The sequence below is a fragment of the Cydia pomonella genome, chromosome 17 (genome assembly GCF_033807575.1).
Source record: "Cydia pomonella isolate Wapato2018A chromosome 17, ilCydPomo1, whole genome shotgun sequence".
In the NCBI taxonomy this organism is placed as follows: Eukaryota; Metazoa; Arthropoda; class Insecta; order Lepidoptera; family Tortricidae; genus Cydia; species Cydia pomonella.
In genome coordinates this window covers 6,159,322-6,176,783 of record NC_084719.1, presented here as the reverse complement: position 1 = coordinate 6,176,783, position 17,462 = coordinate 6,159,322, and positions in this window count along the sequence as shown.

The window sequence follows — 17,462 nt, the reverse complement described above, 5'->3', positions numbered from 1 at the left end:
AGATGGCGGAAAAAATGGCCACTTTAGTTTTGTATGGCAACTCTGAAACGGTGCGCGATAGGTGGGGGGTGCTCGACCAAATGTCATAGAGGGCCCCGAGAGAAAAAAAACTGCATCAAAAAATTTTCAAAATGGCCGACTTTTTTTTTTTTTTTTTTTTCAAATTGGTCCGAGCGCGCTGAGATTTGGCATGCGGCGAGCCTGGAGGCCCGAGATTACCATGTGAAAAAAAAATTTTGGAAAAATCCAAAATGGCGGCGGACAGGGGCAAATCAAATTTTCGAGTAGGTTAAGCGAGCCCGAAGGGCGAGCTTCAGGCCGGGAGGCCGAAGGCCGACCCCGCGACGGGCCGACAGGCCCGGAGCTTCACCCCGAGTGGCCAGGCGCGCCCTACCCCCAGTAATTTTGAGCGAGGCCGAAGGCCGAGCTGCGGGAGTGAGGAACAAAGCGAAATCCTATATAAAAACTGTCTTAAGCGAGCCCGAAGGGCGAGCTTCAGGCTGGGAGGCCGAAGGCCGACCCCGGCGGAGGGCCGAAGGCCCGGAGCCTTCACCCCGACCCCCAAGCGTGCAACCCCCAGTAACTAAAAGCGAGGCCGAAGGCCGAGCTGCGTGCGTACGGTGCTCCCAAGCGTTCCAATAAGTCAACTGTCTTGATAAGCGGAGCCGGCGGGCCGAAGGCCCGACGGCGACGCGTCGAGGCTAGCGAAGGCTGAAGGCCGAGCTCCGCGTAGGGCCGAAGGCCCGAAGCGTCACCTGAGAGGGGGAAGTTGGTGCTTAAACACGACCCAATAGGAAAAGTGTCTTAGACAAGCGAAACGGCGGGCCGATGGCCGAAGGCCGTAGGCCCGACGTGAGCTTGTCAAGACACTTTTACTATTGGGTCGTGTTTAAGCTCCAACTTCCCGCACTACTCCCGAAGCGAAACCAACCCTCCCCGAGTGTCTTAATAAGCGAAGCGGCGGGCCGAAGGCCCGACGCTGAGCTTCGAAACCCAGCGAAGGCCGAGGGCCGAGCTCCGCGTAGGGCCGAAGGCCCGGAGCGTCCCATTGGATCGCCCAAGCACGCGAGGCCGAAGGCCGAGCTGCGAGAGTGCGGCCCAAAGCGGAAGTACAATCGCATCACTTTTCCCCTTTGGAAAACAAATATTCTTTATACTAAAAATAACGGGAAAAGTGCATTTATAGAGCAAACCGGTCACAAGTTAACTGTCTTAATAAGCGAAGCGGCGGGCCGAAGGCCCGACGCTGAGCTTCGAAACCCAGCGAAGGCCGAAGGCCGAGCTCCGCGTAGGGCCGAAGGCACGGAGCGTCCCATTGGATCGCCCAAGCACGCGAGGCCGAAGGCCGAGCTGCGAGAGTGCGGCCCAAAGCGGAATTACAACCGCATTAACTTTCTCCTTTGGAAATGAAATCTTCTTTATATTAATAACAACAAAAATAACGGGAAAAGTTATAAAGCGAACCGGCAACAAGTCAACTGTCTTAATAAGCGGAGCCGGCGGGCCGAAGGCCCGACGGCGAAGCGTCGAGGCTAGCGAAGGCCGAAGGCCGAGCTCCGCGTAGGGCCGAAGGCCCGAAGCGTCCCCTTCGAGGCTCGCCAGCGGGGAAGTTGGAGCTTAAACACGACCCAATAGTAAAAGTGTCTTAGACAAGCGAAACGGCGGGCCGGAGGCCGAAGGCCGTAGGCCCGACGTGAGCTTGTCAAGACACTTTTACTATTGGGTCGTGTTTAAGCTCCAACTTCCCTTCAACCCCCAAAGTAACTATATTGCGAAGGCCGAAGGCCGAGCTCCGCGTAGGGCCGAAGGCCCGGAGCGTCCCATTGGATCGCCCAGGCACGCGAGGCCGAAGGCCGAGCTGCGGGAGTGCGTGCTCGCACGCGGACCATTCCTTGCAAGCAATAGTACAACTGCTTTACCTTTTCCCTTTGGAAAACACAAACTTTTACACCTAAACAACGGCACCTACAACAACAACTCATCAACAACAACATCAACAACAGCACCAACTACAAAAACAACAATACCAACAACAGCACCACGCACACCGCGGGGCCCTCGGGCCCCGCGCACAAAGCAACATACTAGTTTGTTGTTATAGCGGCAACAGAAATACATCATCTGTGAAAATTTCAACTGTCTAGCTATCACGGTTCATGAGATACAGCCTGGTGACAGACGGACGGACGGACGGACGGACGGACGGATGGACGGACGGACGGGCGGACGGACAAATGGACGAATGGACGGATGGACGGACGGACAGCGAAGTCTCAGTAATAGGGTCCCGTTTGACCCTTTGGGTACAGAACCCTAAAAAACGGAGTATAGTAGTCAATAATTTTATTGCTAACGCACAGACAGTTGATGTTCATAAGAACTTAAAAAAACAGTTCTATAACTTGATACTTGAGATGCACCCAGCTGTCCATTTAGTTACGATCAGAAGATTGCATTTAACAATTTTATCTCCGATCTGACTGGACAGATGCAAAATCGGTAAACTATAGAATTTATGGAGTATACAAGTCTTGGGTTAGTAAGTAGCAAGCAAATACCTATTGAAATAATCTATAAAGCGAAGATAACGGTTGGTTCCTTAAACACTGACATTATTTTAAATACACTGGAGTTTTTTTTTTTTTTTTTTTTTTTTTAATTTATTTATAAAAGAGAAATTACATCGGCTATGATCGCTTATCTGCCAAACTGCATAGCAGTTTGTTGGCAGAAAACTTATTCTACCCTCCAACATTGTTAAGTAAGTTATTGCTTACTTGATTTATAGCTATATTTATAGTGCGAGTGCGATTTCTTACAAACAATTGTAATAGCTTTAGACAGGCAGACTAGATAAACATTAAGCTAACATAAACATTAGTAGCAATAACAGACTATCTAACTAGGTTTGTTTACCTATTTAGTCAGTCTGTTACTGCATTGTCATGGGAACAGTAGGTATAGGTGCTCGATTTTATTTCAACCAGATACTGGAAAACAACAAACACACGGAGTGAAGCTAAACAAAGTGTGTGGGATAATGAAGCTATCAGGGTGCAGCATCCCACTGCCCCCGAGTGTATTAATATTAGCGCTATACTACCTATACATAATTATACATTTTACGGTAACACGTGCAAGGTATTAACTTCCTTTTACATAAATACATAAAGCAATCGGTTGGCCTATTAATCATGTGACCCGTTCCAGTCCAAGCATTAATGCTTTTTTTAATCGTTTTTTATACACAACCTTTGATACGTTTTGACAGGATCTTAACTGCTCTGGTAATTTATTTAAAATCATGGGCACTAAATATTTTCGAGTACGTTTTCCATAGTAGTTACAGACTTTCGGTATAAACAACCTACGTAGGTTTATTTCCTTGGTGACGCTTCTTGTTTGTATTTTATGGTCTATCGGTTTTTTATAATCATTACGCTGATACTGTTCCAGAGCTATAAGCAAGGACCGTTTTTCATGCACTGGTAATATGTTGCAAATCGGAAAAAGTTTGTCATAGTTACTTCTATTGGCCTGTTTTGTTTTTTTATCTACTAAATATTTTAAAAACCTAATTTGTATTGCTTTTATTCGATCTAGGTATGAGGGAAAAGTGCGGCCGTAGCTACTTAGACCGTAGGATATAATCGAGTCTACAAGTGCGTGATACAACATGTATAGTGTGGCTCTGTTTACTACACTTCGTAAGTGATAAAATTTTCCGAGCACAGATTTGAGTTTATCACATACGTTATTAAAATGTGCCGCCCATGACATGTCGCAGTCTACTGTTACCCCGAGGTACTTAAAGCTATTCACGAAGACGATTTCACTACATCTGCAGTCTCGCCCCCCCTTGTGCAAGCAGTCGTAGTCATGCCCAACTATACTTAAATTCGCCTGCAGGGGTTTATTATATGGTGAGCGTATATGCATACATTTTGTCTTATTGAGGTTTATGATAATGCCATTATCGTGTGCCCATTTGATTACGTTGTCCAGGTCATTTTGAACTTTTTCCATTGCAACCGCTATGTCTTTGTCTGCGTACAGCATGCACGTATCGTCTGCATACATATAAATCTTACAATCGCGTACCACATTACATAGACTATTTACGTGCATGATGTAGCCGACAGGACCATAGACCGAGCCAGTGGGCACGCCGTAGCGCACGGCGGCGCACTCGCCGGCGTGACCGCGCACCACCGTGCGCAGCGCGCGCGCCGCCAGGTAGGCGCGCAGCCACGCCAGCAGCGGGCCCCGCACGCCACACTCGTGCATGGCCTGCAAGAGCTGCGAGTGGTCGAGGGTGTCAAATGCCTTTTTGAAGTCAATGAACACCGCCACTACCTGTTTTTTCTCATTGAGATGCTCATTAACATAATCAGTAAACTCGGCAAGTGCAGTGGCGGTGCTCCGACCCCTCCTGAAACCGTGTTGCGCGTCAGAGATAACGTTGTGTTTTTCTAAAAATTCAGTTATCTGGCGGACTATTATTTTCTCTGTTATCTTATAGTCTTATAGTCAAATTGCATATTAAATATTATTAAGAGGAAACCGTGGTATTTTTTTCATACAAACGTTCTCGACATTTTGGCCCTAGATGAAGCTCCCTATTACCACTACCTGTCTGTACGTTTTGCTTTTTTTGATATTCTGGTTCTTAAACGAACTATATCAAAACGCAATAAATCAAAACAGAAACCTAAAGAATATGCTTCCACAACCACACATTTGATCATAGCGATCGCGGCGTCACCTGTCACCGTTGTCACGGCTAATGACGCGTTTATGCGTCATGTGTATTGTATGAGATGCGTATCGGCAACATATCATTAACTATCAATGAATTTCGGAGTAGATCTGCGGATCTAAACACATATTATTTTTATTTTGTTCACAGAGATCAGAGGGTTATATGAACAGTATGCACACTATGAAGCTGAGTACCTATCAATAGGAAATAGGTTCTTTTTTTTTATCAGCCTATTTGTGTGTCCCACTGCTGGGCAAAGGCCTCCCCTCTAGCTTTCCAATCCTCCCTGTGCTGAGCAAGGTCCCGCCAGTCCCGCTGAAACGCATCCAAGCAATAGGTTCTTATTAATGATTATGTTTTACTTATTAATTCATTCAATGATTCATTCATTCATTCATAAGAGGAAGAACCGTATCAAATTGTTGCCAACGTAGCCTTGGAGCGTAGCTAGTCGAGAAAGCTAGCTAGCTAGAAACGGGTATAATATGTAGGCAAGGTATTTCATGTAATATGTAGCTGCTATCGTTTGAGTTTATCTGTCTATTTGCCCGATAACGGTACGAGGAATAGAAATATGGGAAATATGTGGCGGGAATTCCTCATATTTCATTGGAAACTGCATTGTTACATTAAATTCCTTAAAAATTGTATTAAGTATATCAAACCTATTTAGAAAGAGGCTCTATTTTCTCCCCTTCGAATCAAATAGAATAATAATTGAATTAAATTTTTAAAAGAGTTAGAAACTAAATTGTCTTTTTTATTTCCAAGAGTTTTTGTTCTGAATAATATTGGTCAAAACCGGCCCTAAAATTGCTAGTATTTATTTAGGTACAAAGATAAGTCTTAAGAGGCAACAGGAGTGGTCATTTTTACATACAAAGTTTGTATGTAGAAAACAAACGTCCTCGATTGTTTCCTCCGTGGTCTTTGACGCTAGAGTAAGCGGGCCTGCGAGGCCTTCCAATCCGGCCCGCGGACATCATCACGACAACCCACAGTCCGGCCCGTGGGAGGTTGCCAGAAGCATCCCAGGCTCCAGGGGTTCAACATTAATTGAGAGTGGAACTGTTCCTAACAGCAACTAGACTAAAAAACCGATGGTGGTGATGATGATGGCCCGCGCGGAAGTTTCTGAGGTGCAATATGGCCATCAGGTAAAAAAGTTTTGAGACCTAGAGCAATGATTTTTTTAACACAGATTATTATTATTATTAATGCACTTTAAATATTCGCAAAAAACGGTCAGTTTACTAGGCCGGTTTGCCTAGAAGCATGGTATTCAAAACTGACATCAATTAGTCTAAAAAGCAAAACATTTCGACACAGGTAATTTCATTACCATTTAAATCTCAAAATTTCGTAACATTTGGTTAAGTTTTCGAAGAGGAAACAATCGAGAACAAAACATTGTTTTATGGGATTTTTACGCAGGATTTTTACCTAACCTGGCATTGTCCTTATCGCACTAGTTACAGGAGCCGCTACCGTTAGCGAGACGGATATATTTACCTAAAATATTTAAATCTCAGCTCCCGTATCCTCTTCAGGGTCCTCAGCAAGCTCGGGTTCAGTAATTAAATCCATCGTTAAAAAGATACAGGGAATTTAAGTTTTTCATACAAAACTTGTTTTTACTCTATTTCGTTTGTTCTATAAACTGGAGCTATATAAACTAATTACAGCTAGATATACCTTATGTCATTGTTTGTGCAAAGTTTCATTACAATCCAATACGTAGTTTTAAAATGAGAAAAATCTCCGTTTGTATGGGAAGGTGAAATTCAGCCGAGCTTGTCGGGGACTCTTAATATTTTAAAACCTTACTTAAAATTTCAAAAAATCAGTACGTACGACCTAACAAACTTCACGATCCCCCAAACACTACCAGGAACGTGAATAAAAGAAAACCCCAAAACAAAGACAAGTAATAATAGTAATTAAAAAGCTTTCAACGAGTAACAAACAATTAACTCCCTTAGTTAACTTATCAAGATCACCCTTTTTAAATATAAAAAAGTCCTCCGGCGTAAAAGGCAGACTTTATTTTGTAAATTTTGTTCGTCATAAATATTGGTATGATCATTGGTAGGTATGAAAATGGTGTTGACCCGTTGTTGATCACGAATGGTGTAAAGGGTTCGAAATATCGGGATATATTTTATATTCATTATACGCGATATAATCCGTATATATACACCTTGGGCTGGTACAACCTGAAGTCATAAGAAGTTAAAAAAAAATATGCGAGTTTTGGTAAAAAAATTCTTCTTCTTCCTCGCGTTGTCCCGGCATTTTGCCACGGTTCATGAGAGCCTGGGCTCCGTTTGACAGCTAATCCCAAGATTTGGCGTAGGCACTAGTTTTTACGAAAGCAACTGCCATCTGATCTTCCAACCCAGAGGGTAAACTAGGCCCTGTTGGGATTAGTCCGGTTTCCTCACAATGTTTTCCTTCACCGAAAAGCGACTAGTAAATATCAAGTGATATTTCGTACATAAATTCCGAAAAACTCATTGGCACAAGCCGGGATTTAAACCCGCGACCTCCGGATTGCAAGTCGCACGCTCTTACCGCTAGGCCACCAGCGCTTCCGAGTTTTGGTCGAATTGCGAAAAAAATTTTTTTGCGTTTTGTGCACACGACACATATGTCTTTTTACATCTTGGCAAGCACAAAACATTACAACGAATAAGTAAAGTTTTTTGACATAATTATAAAAATTGCGAGTTTCCTTTAACACTTTAATGTCTGTCAGTAGATATGTTTAAACCAAGTCTCACATTTGCGGGCGTCACAGCCAAAAAGGCGTTTTTCATCAAATTATTACATAAACATTGTTTTACAAAAATCGTCACTATCAATAAAACAAGACCGATTTCAGAAACCTTAGTATAACATTTTAGTCTTTAATTGCTGTCAAGAATACATCTTTAAAATCTGTCGTGTTTTACCAACCCACGGTGTATATAGTAAACATAGTTTTATTTCATGAATATCGCGGTAACCAAAGACTATTATATTTTACTTTGACCGTATGCATGTCTCATCTCAACACCACTAATCCAATCATCATTCATCACTCCAAAATTACGTAATTCAATTACCAACTGTCATCAGGTCATTGATCTTTCCAATTTAACATTTTCAATTTACACTTTTTGCGGCTGGTAACACTACCCCCGGTTTAATTGGGCGAGGGAGCAAAGGGTTGATGTTAGGGATGGGACTGTGTGCCTACACTTCTTTTATCGATTGTTGTTAAAGCTTGACCAGAAATATATGATCATTAATTTAAAAGTGGAAAAATTACTGTCTTGGGTGAGACTTGAACTCTTGATGGATGAGGTCTTGGTGGCTCAGATGGCAGAGCGCTGGAGTATCGATCCAGAGGCCGTGAGTTCAAGTCTCACCCAAGATAGTAATTTTTTCACTTTTAAATTTATTCTAAGCTTAATAGCATCGTTCGCAGACAAACGTCTGCTTGAACATAATTTATATGATCATTGTCAAGAGGGCGCTGTTATTCTCATGTATAGGGTGACAGTTCAGTTTAGTATGAAATTTTTAGTTCCAATGAAATTCCGCAATATGGCGCGTTATCATATATTACTGGTCGGGCTTTATATTTACATAGGGTACTCGAAATAGGTAGAGTAAAAATAAGTATGGTGCTATTTTACCACCCTAGTGCGGTAATTTTATATGCGTTACAATCCTACGTGGAAAATTAGGATTTACAGACCGCATCGAATACGGTCGTGTTATAACACATTTTACGCGTGATGAAAAAAACATTGGACGTTAACGACCGGTCTGGCCTAGTGGGTGGTGACCTTGCCTATGAAGCCTGAAGCCGATGGTCCCGGGTTCAAATCCTGGTAAGGGCATTTATTCGTGTGATGAGCACGGATTTTTCTACAACAAGAAAACACCCATGACTCAGGAACAAATATCCATGTTAATCACACGAATAAATGCCCTTACCAGGATTTGCACTAGGTATTAGGCCAGAGCGACCGAACAGAATTTCGAAAAAAGTTTTTAAATCGTATTTTTTTGCAAAACATTACATTTACCTAATTCATTTCGGTTTATACTAAACTCTTAGAATATGTGGTCTAATCAAAACTACACGCTATTTCGGTTTTATTATCACATTTAATTATTAAATTAAGTACTATTAAGACTTATGTCGTTTAAATAAATAAAACCGACGACCGGTAGGTACTGACCCTGCCTATGAAGCCGATGATCCTGGGTTCGAATCCCGATAAGGATATTTACATGTGTTATGGCACAGATCATCACACACGTAAATGAGTTCCTGAGTCATGGGTGTTTTCCATGTATTTAAGTATTTGTATAATATATAAATATATCGATGTCTGAGTACCCACAGTACAAGCCTTCTTGAGCTTGCCGTGGGACTTAATCTGTGTAAGAATGTCCTATAATATTTATTAATTTATTTAAAACGAGCTTACTGTAAAAATTGTGGTCCGCAGTCATAGTCTATAATAGTATCGGTAAAGGTGTATGTCACATCACTAGTGTGGCCCTCAGGGACGTAGGGATTGATTGAGATGGATGCTGCGACAAATTCGAGTTTTTCATCTTCTAGCCCTGTGGTTGTTTGCTATTGTTTTTCGGCCTTCGTCATATGTGGCGTGGGGCTTGCAGATACGGTCGGGGGTAAAATTGGTTTCTTTATTGAAATATTTTGTGGAAAATTATTTCGAAATGGAAGGGTAAAGACAGGTAAGTGTGCACAAAAAATTAAAATTCTAATTTAATTGTTTTCTTTCAATCTAAATATAAGATGGTCAATATGTAGATTTTTTAATTCAATAAAAAGTGCATTTAGCAGGTAGTCCAATTGCTTTAAAAAAAACTAGAATTTACAAATTTGTCACTTACTGCAAAAGTGAGATATTTTACAAGCTTTTATTTAGTTTCACTTGTCCCGTTGTTTGTTTGTCTGTCTGTCTGTAATAAAATATATCAAGTTCTATTTAACCCTCTTCTCGGTTTCTGATGAAGCTGAAAAATGGCATACATATGTAAGTCGGGTGACAATGCAATATTATGATACCATCGAGCTGATCTGATGACGGAGACAGGAGGTGGCCATGGAAGATAACACAACACAAATTATATTTGGGATTGTTAGATTTGTCTCGATGTGTATTAGTTGCCTGTAGAAAAAAATAGTAACAGTCAGCGATAAAGCTTGTACCAAAAATGAAATTGTACAACGAAAATTAAAATTGTGGACAGATTTGTACCTATCAGTCAAAGTATTGATTCGGCCAAATATCAATTGGTTTTTTGAATAAGTTTTTATATTTTTTCTTATTATAAAGGAGTAAGATGCTATACACACCTATTTTTGATGTCGATTTATGCCTCCTCCGACAATGATCCTGGTTCGGTTCGCACCTCTGGTTTGAAAGTCACACGCCCGTAGGCCACCAACATCTCTTATAGGTACTCTGTTTTTTTTAAAGATTATATTTTTCTAACCTCAAAAGTAGTGGTAATTATTTTTTTCTGCCGAAATACTAGTGTCTATGATATCTGTAATATTGAGGTACATTCATATGTAAACGACACTATAATTCAATGCATATAGTTACACAGATTTAATTTTGGAGGGAATAATTATTACTAATTTGGAGGTTATACATTTCTAATCTGAAAAAAATGGGGTATACCTATTCTCACCTATCTACATATTTATAAATGCTTAATATGTTAAAAGGAATCAAATAACTAACACTGCCGGTACAATGTTATTAATATCTCCGATAAAACAATTTGTTACTACAAACAGGAATTATAATTACAACAAACTACAAAATACAACATTAACTCAGGCATAAAACAAAAAGGAAACCGGTATGCAAAGTGCCTACACTATAAGGATCAAATAAATCTAAGTCTAAGCAAAGACAAGTTGCATAGGAAAGACTATTAATCATTATACAGTCTAATTAGCATAGCCGCCTCGTCGTCTAACGGCGTACGCCTGGGTCACAACGGAAGAACAGCGCTGGCTTTGCCAGCTACATGCTGAGTTGTGACCCTTTTATGGCATTTTGCGCTAAATGTAATACATTGTATTATCAACATGGTTTTGTCATCCGTGTTTGTTTTGTCATAAATAAATGTATTTTCTTTTCTTTCTTTCTTTCTATTTTTTCTACATTTAGAGACTCTGTTTCTGTTAAGCTGTTAAAGAATCGTACATAGCTACTTTTGACGCGTAGTCTGATCCGTCATTTGGGTCAAAATTCTTTTCGTTGTCTTGTTTTGGATCACTCTGTCACGCTTATATTTTTATATTTTATCCAATTTTAACTGCAGCTATTAAGCTTATTAAGCTATTTTTTAGCTGCAGATTACGTTTACCATGAGAAAAATAAAAAACTAAATTTCGTCTCATACAAAAAGCTACACTCCGTCACATGTTTTAAATTTTTGGCATGCGGTCTCTTAAGTTCTACCTAGGGATTGCAATCCGGTCCGGCGGATCCGGTAATCCGGCCGGATCCGGCACTTTTCAGGAGCTACCGGATCCGGTAAAAATCACCGGATCCGGACCGGATCCGGTAAAATAAAAAAACGCTTAAATACAGCACGCGCTGTGCATTTTAGATGAGGAAAAGGCGACGGGTGAGAAGTATGAAGTTAAACAGAACAAAAAATGAATGAAAAGTTTGAATTTAGTAAGATATTTATATATACAGGATGATTCAGGAGACGTGAGCAGGATCAAGCCTGCATATTCGGTAAATTATCAGCAACTGTTTCGTACCAGTATTTGTGAGATTAACGTTAATTTAATTTTTACTGTTAAAAAAAAAAGAGTTTTATTTTATTTACGATATTTATGGTCACCCTCTTTGTTTTATCCATAATAAGTGACAAATTGAATGTCATCGGAGTCTGGTTACTTTTATAAAATCGTATCTCACTCAAGTGTGACATTTTATTTTCTTCATAATCAAAGTGCTGTCATAACGGTTAAAGAGGTTTTATCTTTGTTAATTAAGTGTTGTAGGGTGTCCATGATTGTAGATAATCAAATTTGTCCTTAAGAAAAAGTTAAATAACAGATAAAAAGCGTGATTGTTTTACTTAAATATGATGGTGAACGATTCATTAACATTTACTGATTGTGTAGGCTTAGTCCAGCTCACGTCTCATGAATCACCCTGTATATTTATTATGACGATAAATGGGAACAGAAGAGGATTTCTTCTTCTTTCGTGTTGATGGCACGATATGACGATTACATAAATACTGTAATAGAAGGAAAAATTAAAGGATGCAGATGCCATGGAAGGCATTTGTAATTTATGCTAGAGAGAAAGTTAATGTTGTGTCATAATGTTGTGATAGGAGATTTATAATAGTGAACAAATGAGCAGGATTAAGTCGGCCGTACTCTACCGACTAGAGTTCAGACTCATCAATATTTAGTTTACTCCGATTATATATATATAATTAAGATAAAATATTGATTCTTTACAATCTCATTCAATTTTATGCGATTTCCTTTATCTCCTGGTACATGCTACTCTACGTGTAGCCAATTCTTTATTTCATCCAAGTAACTTTTCTTAGGGAGTCCCTTTCCGCGATGGTTTTCAATCTTATACTCTATTATTTTTTGCATGAAATCGTCGTGTCGTGTTTTGTTCCCTATAATTTGACCAATATACTTTCCTGTAAATTAAAAAAAAAGTTCTTTTTTTATCATAGAGTCTGCTACATTCTCGGACATAAAATTAAAGCAAGATGATACTGGAGCACATTTAATATCATTTTGGTTAAAAGTAAAATATCTTCCTTTCTTACTAGAATGGATTTCAACGTTACAAAGAATTCAATCAAAGAACAGTAACAAAAACATGTCCTTTCAAGGAGTTCCAATTCCCACCCCACATCCCATCATCGGGCTTGGAAACTAATCAAATTTATAATTGTAATCGAAAATTTGAGCACTTCTGAATGGTTAAATATAATAAATGACCGATTTCATATTTTGTTATTAAACTGATATAGACATTGTAACACTTTTTAGTCTTTTTACTACCAAGTTCTATTTTATTGTTAAGAAGTTATTTATTTACTTCAAATTATAGATTTAGGAATACGTATTACGCAAAAAACTAGAAAAATATGACATTTAATTAACTTCAATATACCTATACCAAACCGGATCCGGTCCGGCCGGATCTGGCCGGAATATGGCCAAGATCAGGCCGGATCCGGCCGGATTGAAAATCAATCCGGTTTGCAATCCCTAGTTCTCCCGCTATGCACATTGCTTTAAGCTTTTGGTTATATTTTTTGTAATTGTAACTTGTTTTGCTGAAACAAACACCTATGCTCATCAACTAAACAAAAATAAAATAGCACATAGCTAATAGAACTTTGATCTCCGCTTAAACCTATTCGTCCATAAACCTAACTAGTAAGCTTTCTGAGAGATATAAAATAGATAGCGCTGCATGATGTAAGAAATCATAACGCTTTACAAAACATTTTGAACATAGAATTTGCTAATGCGACACTAACCCCGAAGAACGCGACTAGCAGTCTTTACTACCTACAGGTCTTTGTTTAGGACGAAATAAATCTAAGTGTAACCGATTAATAGTGTAGTCAACACGTCACTTTACTTTAATATCATTAATTTTCTATATATTTGACATACACTACTGCTTTACAACACCAAGCTACAAAACATTTATAACCGAATCCAGCAATGGATATAAAACAGTGCGATAGAACCATTATTGGGTATAGAGGTGGTATGAGTTACGCAGGGTACAGAGTATCGTTGAGTGTGGTCGCCTAGCGGTTGACAGATGGAATGATAAGGGGTGATCAAGTACGTATCGTAATATTTTTATAAGTGTCACTGATTTACTAGCACGCGACACGCGATTACATGTTTACCGTGTAGGACAGTTAGCAAATAAATTTAATTAGCAAATGAAGTATTTGAAAAGATCTGTACAGGGCCTTAAGACGAAAGGGAATAAACTGACGTGACATCTCCGTACAGTCGCCATCAGATATATAGGAGCGGCCAAGGCACTCCCAAATATCTGAACACAAATATTGTCAAGGCGTTAGGGTGCGTATTCAGATATTTTTGAGCACCTCGGCAGCTCCGATATATCTGATGGCGACTGTACAAACGCAGGCCCAATTTTTTTCTTCTTCTCTGGATGTAAACACATATTTTCACGCATGTATATTAACGAGAGCTATGCCCCTTTGTTTGGTTTTTTAATTTTATTTCATTATTGCAAGAGATTTTCATTACATATAACAAATTTCAGCTCGGTTCAATCGTTTAAACATGAAGAATAATAGTCAGACAAACAGACAAGGTTACTTTGCATCTAACAGAGAATCAAACTTGATCACTAAATTTATCAAGAGTTTAAGAGTGCACCAAACCGGAGTATTTTAAAAATGGCCACTCAATAGGGCTTGATTGGCAATGATTGAACGGAGGGGAAAGTGACCCTTCCACAATTAATTATTCAAAGTATGTCGCCGGACTCGGAAAACTTGGAGTTTTCAAGACGCTAGTTATGGGTCATTGTTTGTGCTTTATTTAGATGAATATTTTGAATATAGACCGCCTGTGGTGATGGTTTTAATATTTTAGGGATTGTTGGGGCGATAAGAGGTCATTACGAGGCACAGCACTGCTTGAAGCAGCACTGTTTTTTGACGCTCTGGCCTAGTGGGTAATGACCCTGCCTATGAAGCCGATGGTCCCGGGTTTGAATCTCGTTAAGGACATATATTTGTGTGATGAACACCATGCCATGGGTATTTTCTATGTATATATGTATTCATCTGTATACGTGTATATCTGTATAGTGTTTGCTTTGGCGCCAATTTCGATGTTACAAAGAAAGTTGTGCTGAAGATTTTCACTATTGATTTCCGAATTTTTCATGATTCATATTGGATGATAAATAAATGATTTAAGTACCTGTGGGTTGTATACCCAACTAAAACCCATTGTTTCAATAAAACGAATGCTAAACTCAGTATCATAGCACAAAAAGTATAATCGTCCATGGCAAACAAGGTAAGTGCTAATGAATGGACGGTAGCCCATCAATTAGGCCCGCGATCCATCACACGGCTTTTTACTCGCTTAATTAACGCGTGTCAATGGACGCGCGCCGTACCTAGTGGAGGAGCAAGCGTCGCTTGATTAAGGTTACATTCGGATTGCGCCAACAGCATTAAGGTAACATTCAGCATTTTTGCCGACTGCATTGCTGTAGGAAATATCATATGTAGTTACGGGTAAAAAAAATCGCAAATCGTAGATCTGTAATACCTTACTTACTTACTTCCGATGGCGCTACAACCCCTAGCGGGTCTTGGCCTCTTCCACTATCTTCCTCCAGTTGGTATGCTTCCTCAATACTCCTAAAATCTTCTTCCACACAGTCCAGACACCATTTCTTAGGCCTTTTCTGTTGTAGCGTCCAAACCGTCCACCCAGTCATAATTTTTGGAGCTCTCATATCGGGCATCCTTTTCACGTGACCCACCGGATTTGCAAAACCTAACAATGGTCTCCTGTTTGATCATAGCTTCCGGTCATGGTTCAAGCTCTGCCGGTAGCTGCCGTCCGCTCCTTTATCGGACCATATTTTTTTCGTAGTACTTTCCTCTCGAACAAGCTTTCCTTCGTCGGGTTGTTGCCGAATGCCCAGGTTTCACAGGCGTAGGTGACAACGGGTCTTTTTTTTTTTTATTCCGAAAAGGTAAGCATTTGACCACAATCTCACCTAATGGAAAGTGCCGATGCAGTCTAGGATGGAACATGCTTACCTAAAAGATGTCTATTCACTCTCGATTTAAAAAGGTTTTGATTGGTTAATAATATTGAAACCAATTGCAGTAGCTTTCATTAAATACATAGAAAACATAAAGAACGAATTGGACATTCAACTTTTAAAGCATAAAGCATTAGAAATTTTACATATGTCGGTGAAATATCAAAAATACGCCAAATTTTCTCTTAAATGTCTCATGATTGGTGCCGTTAACATAGATTTTTCATAAATATGTAATTTCAACTTTGGCAGATTTGCGTAAGCTAGTGATTGTTAATTATTACTAATATATGTCAAAACATGTGCAGTAAACTATTTGGACCTCGTAAATCTAGATAATGCCAACACACGCGTCAATGATAATAAACCAACTATTTATACAAACGTCCAGTATACTGATTATTTCGCTATAAAAGCAAAATTCTTAAAATGAACCATATAAAAAAAACCGGATAAGTGGTGCGAGTCGGCCTCCTCCACCGAGGGTGCCGTACTTTTTAGTATTTCTTGTTATAGCGGTAACAGAAAAACATCATCTGTCACGTTCATCAGATACAGCCTGGTGACAGACGGACAGACAAACAGGCAGACAGTGAAGTCTTAGTAATAGGGCCCCTTTTACCCTATGGGTACGGAAGCCTAAAAACAGTCAAGTGCGTTTCGGGTCAAGCAAAATTGTGTGTTCCGTACCATTACAGATCATCAGCTATGTATAAGGGCCAGAGACAACCTAAAAAACATTGGAATCGAAAGGTTAGATGATAGGAGAAAAAAGCTTATATAAAGTTTTATTTTCCAGCGAGCTCCTGCTGAGAGTCTATAGATTTTTTTTAATTTCGGGGGTTTGGTGGAAGGTTAAAAAAATCGTTGAGAAGATTGTGGATTCTGTCATTTTGGTCCAAGAAAATGTTATAATTTTTCTATAACTTAATCTGGCAATTATTTATACGCATTTCCTAAATCTGACGATCACAAGTTCGAAGCCCGATTTTCACATTGTAACCGTCAGATTAAAGAAATACGTACAAATAATGATCAGATGTAGTAATAGCACAATTATAGCATTGATTTGGACTAATGACCAAACCCATAAAATCAAAATCAAAATCAAAATATTCTTTATTCAAATAGGCCTAGCAACAAGCACTTTTAAATCGTCAAATTTTACAAATATCATCTTAATCTAAATATCAGAGCAATTTATTGATGCAGTTATTATTGTTCTAAAAAAAACATTGAACTATTATAGATATGGTAAACTTAATAATAAGAATTTCATAAAAAGATCGTCATACATCAAAATTGTATAAAAATACTAGTCTAGAACCTTTCTAGAATAAAATCTAAATGTCAAAAAATACGGTATATATATACATTGAATTATCAATTTCATCATTAATAACATAACAATAAATAATTCATTCTTTACAATCACACTTAATCCCACGGTGTTTCATCATTCATGTAGTCTTGTGTGCTATAATAGGCTTTAGAGATAAGCTTACGTTTTACATAATTTTTAAATTTACTAACAGACAATTCAGTTATAATATTAGGAAGTTTATTGTAAAATCTTACACAATTACCCATGAATGATTTCTTAATTTTATGGAGCCTAGTGAAGGGCACTGCGAGCTTATGCTTATTTCTAGTATTAATATTATGTATTTCACAGTTTTTCTTAAAACTGGCAATGTTTTTATGTACATACAGAATATTCTCATAAATATATTGACAGTGTACTGTCATTATGTTAATGTCCTTAAACTTATCTCTAAGTGTGTCTCTATGGTACATTTTATATATTG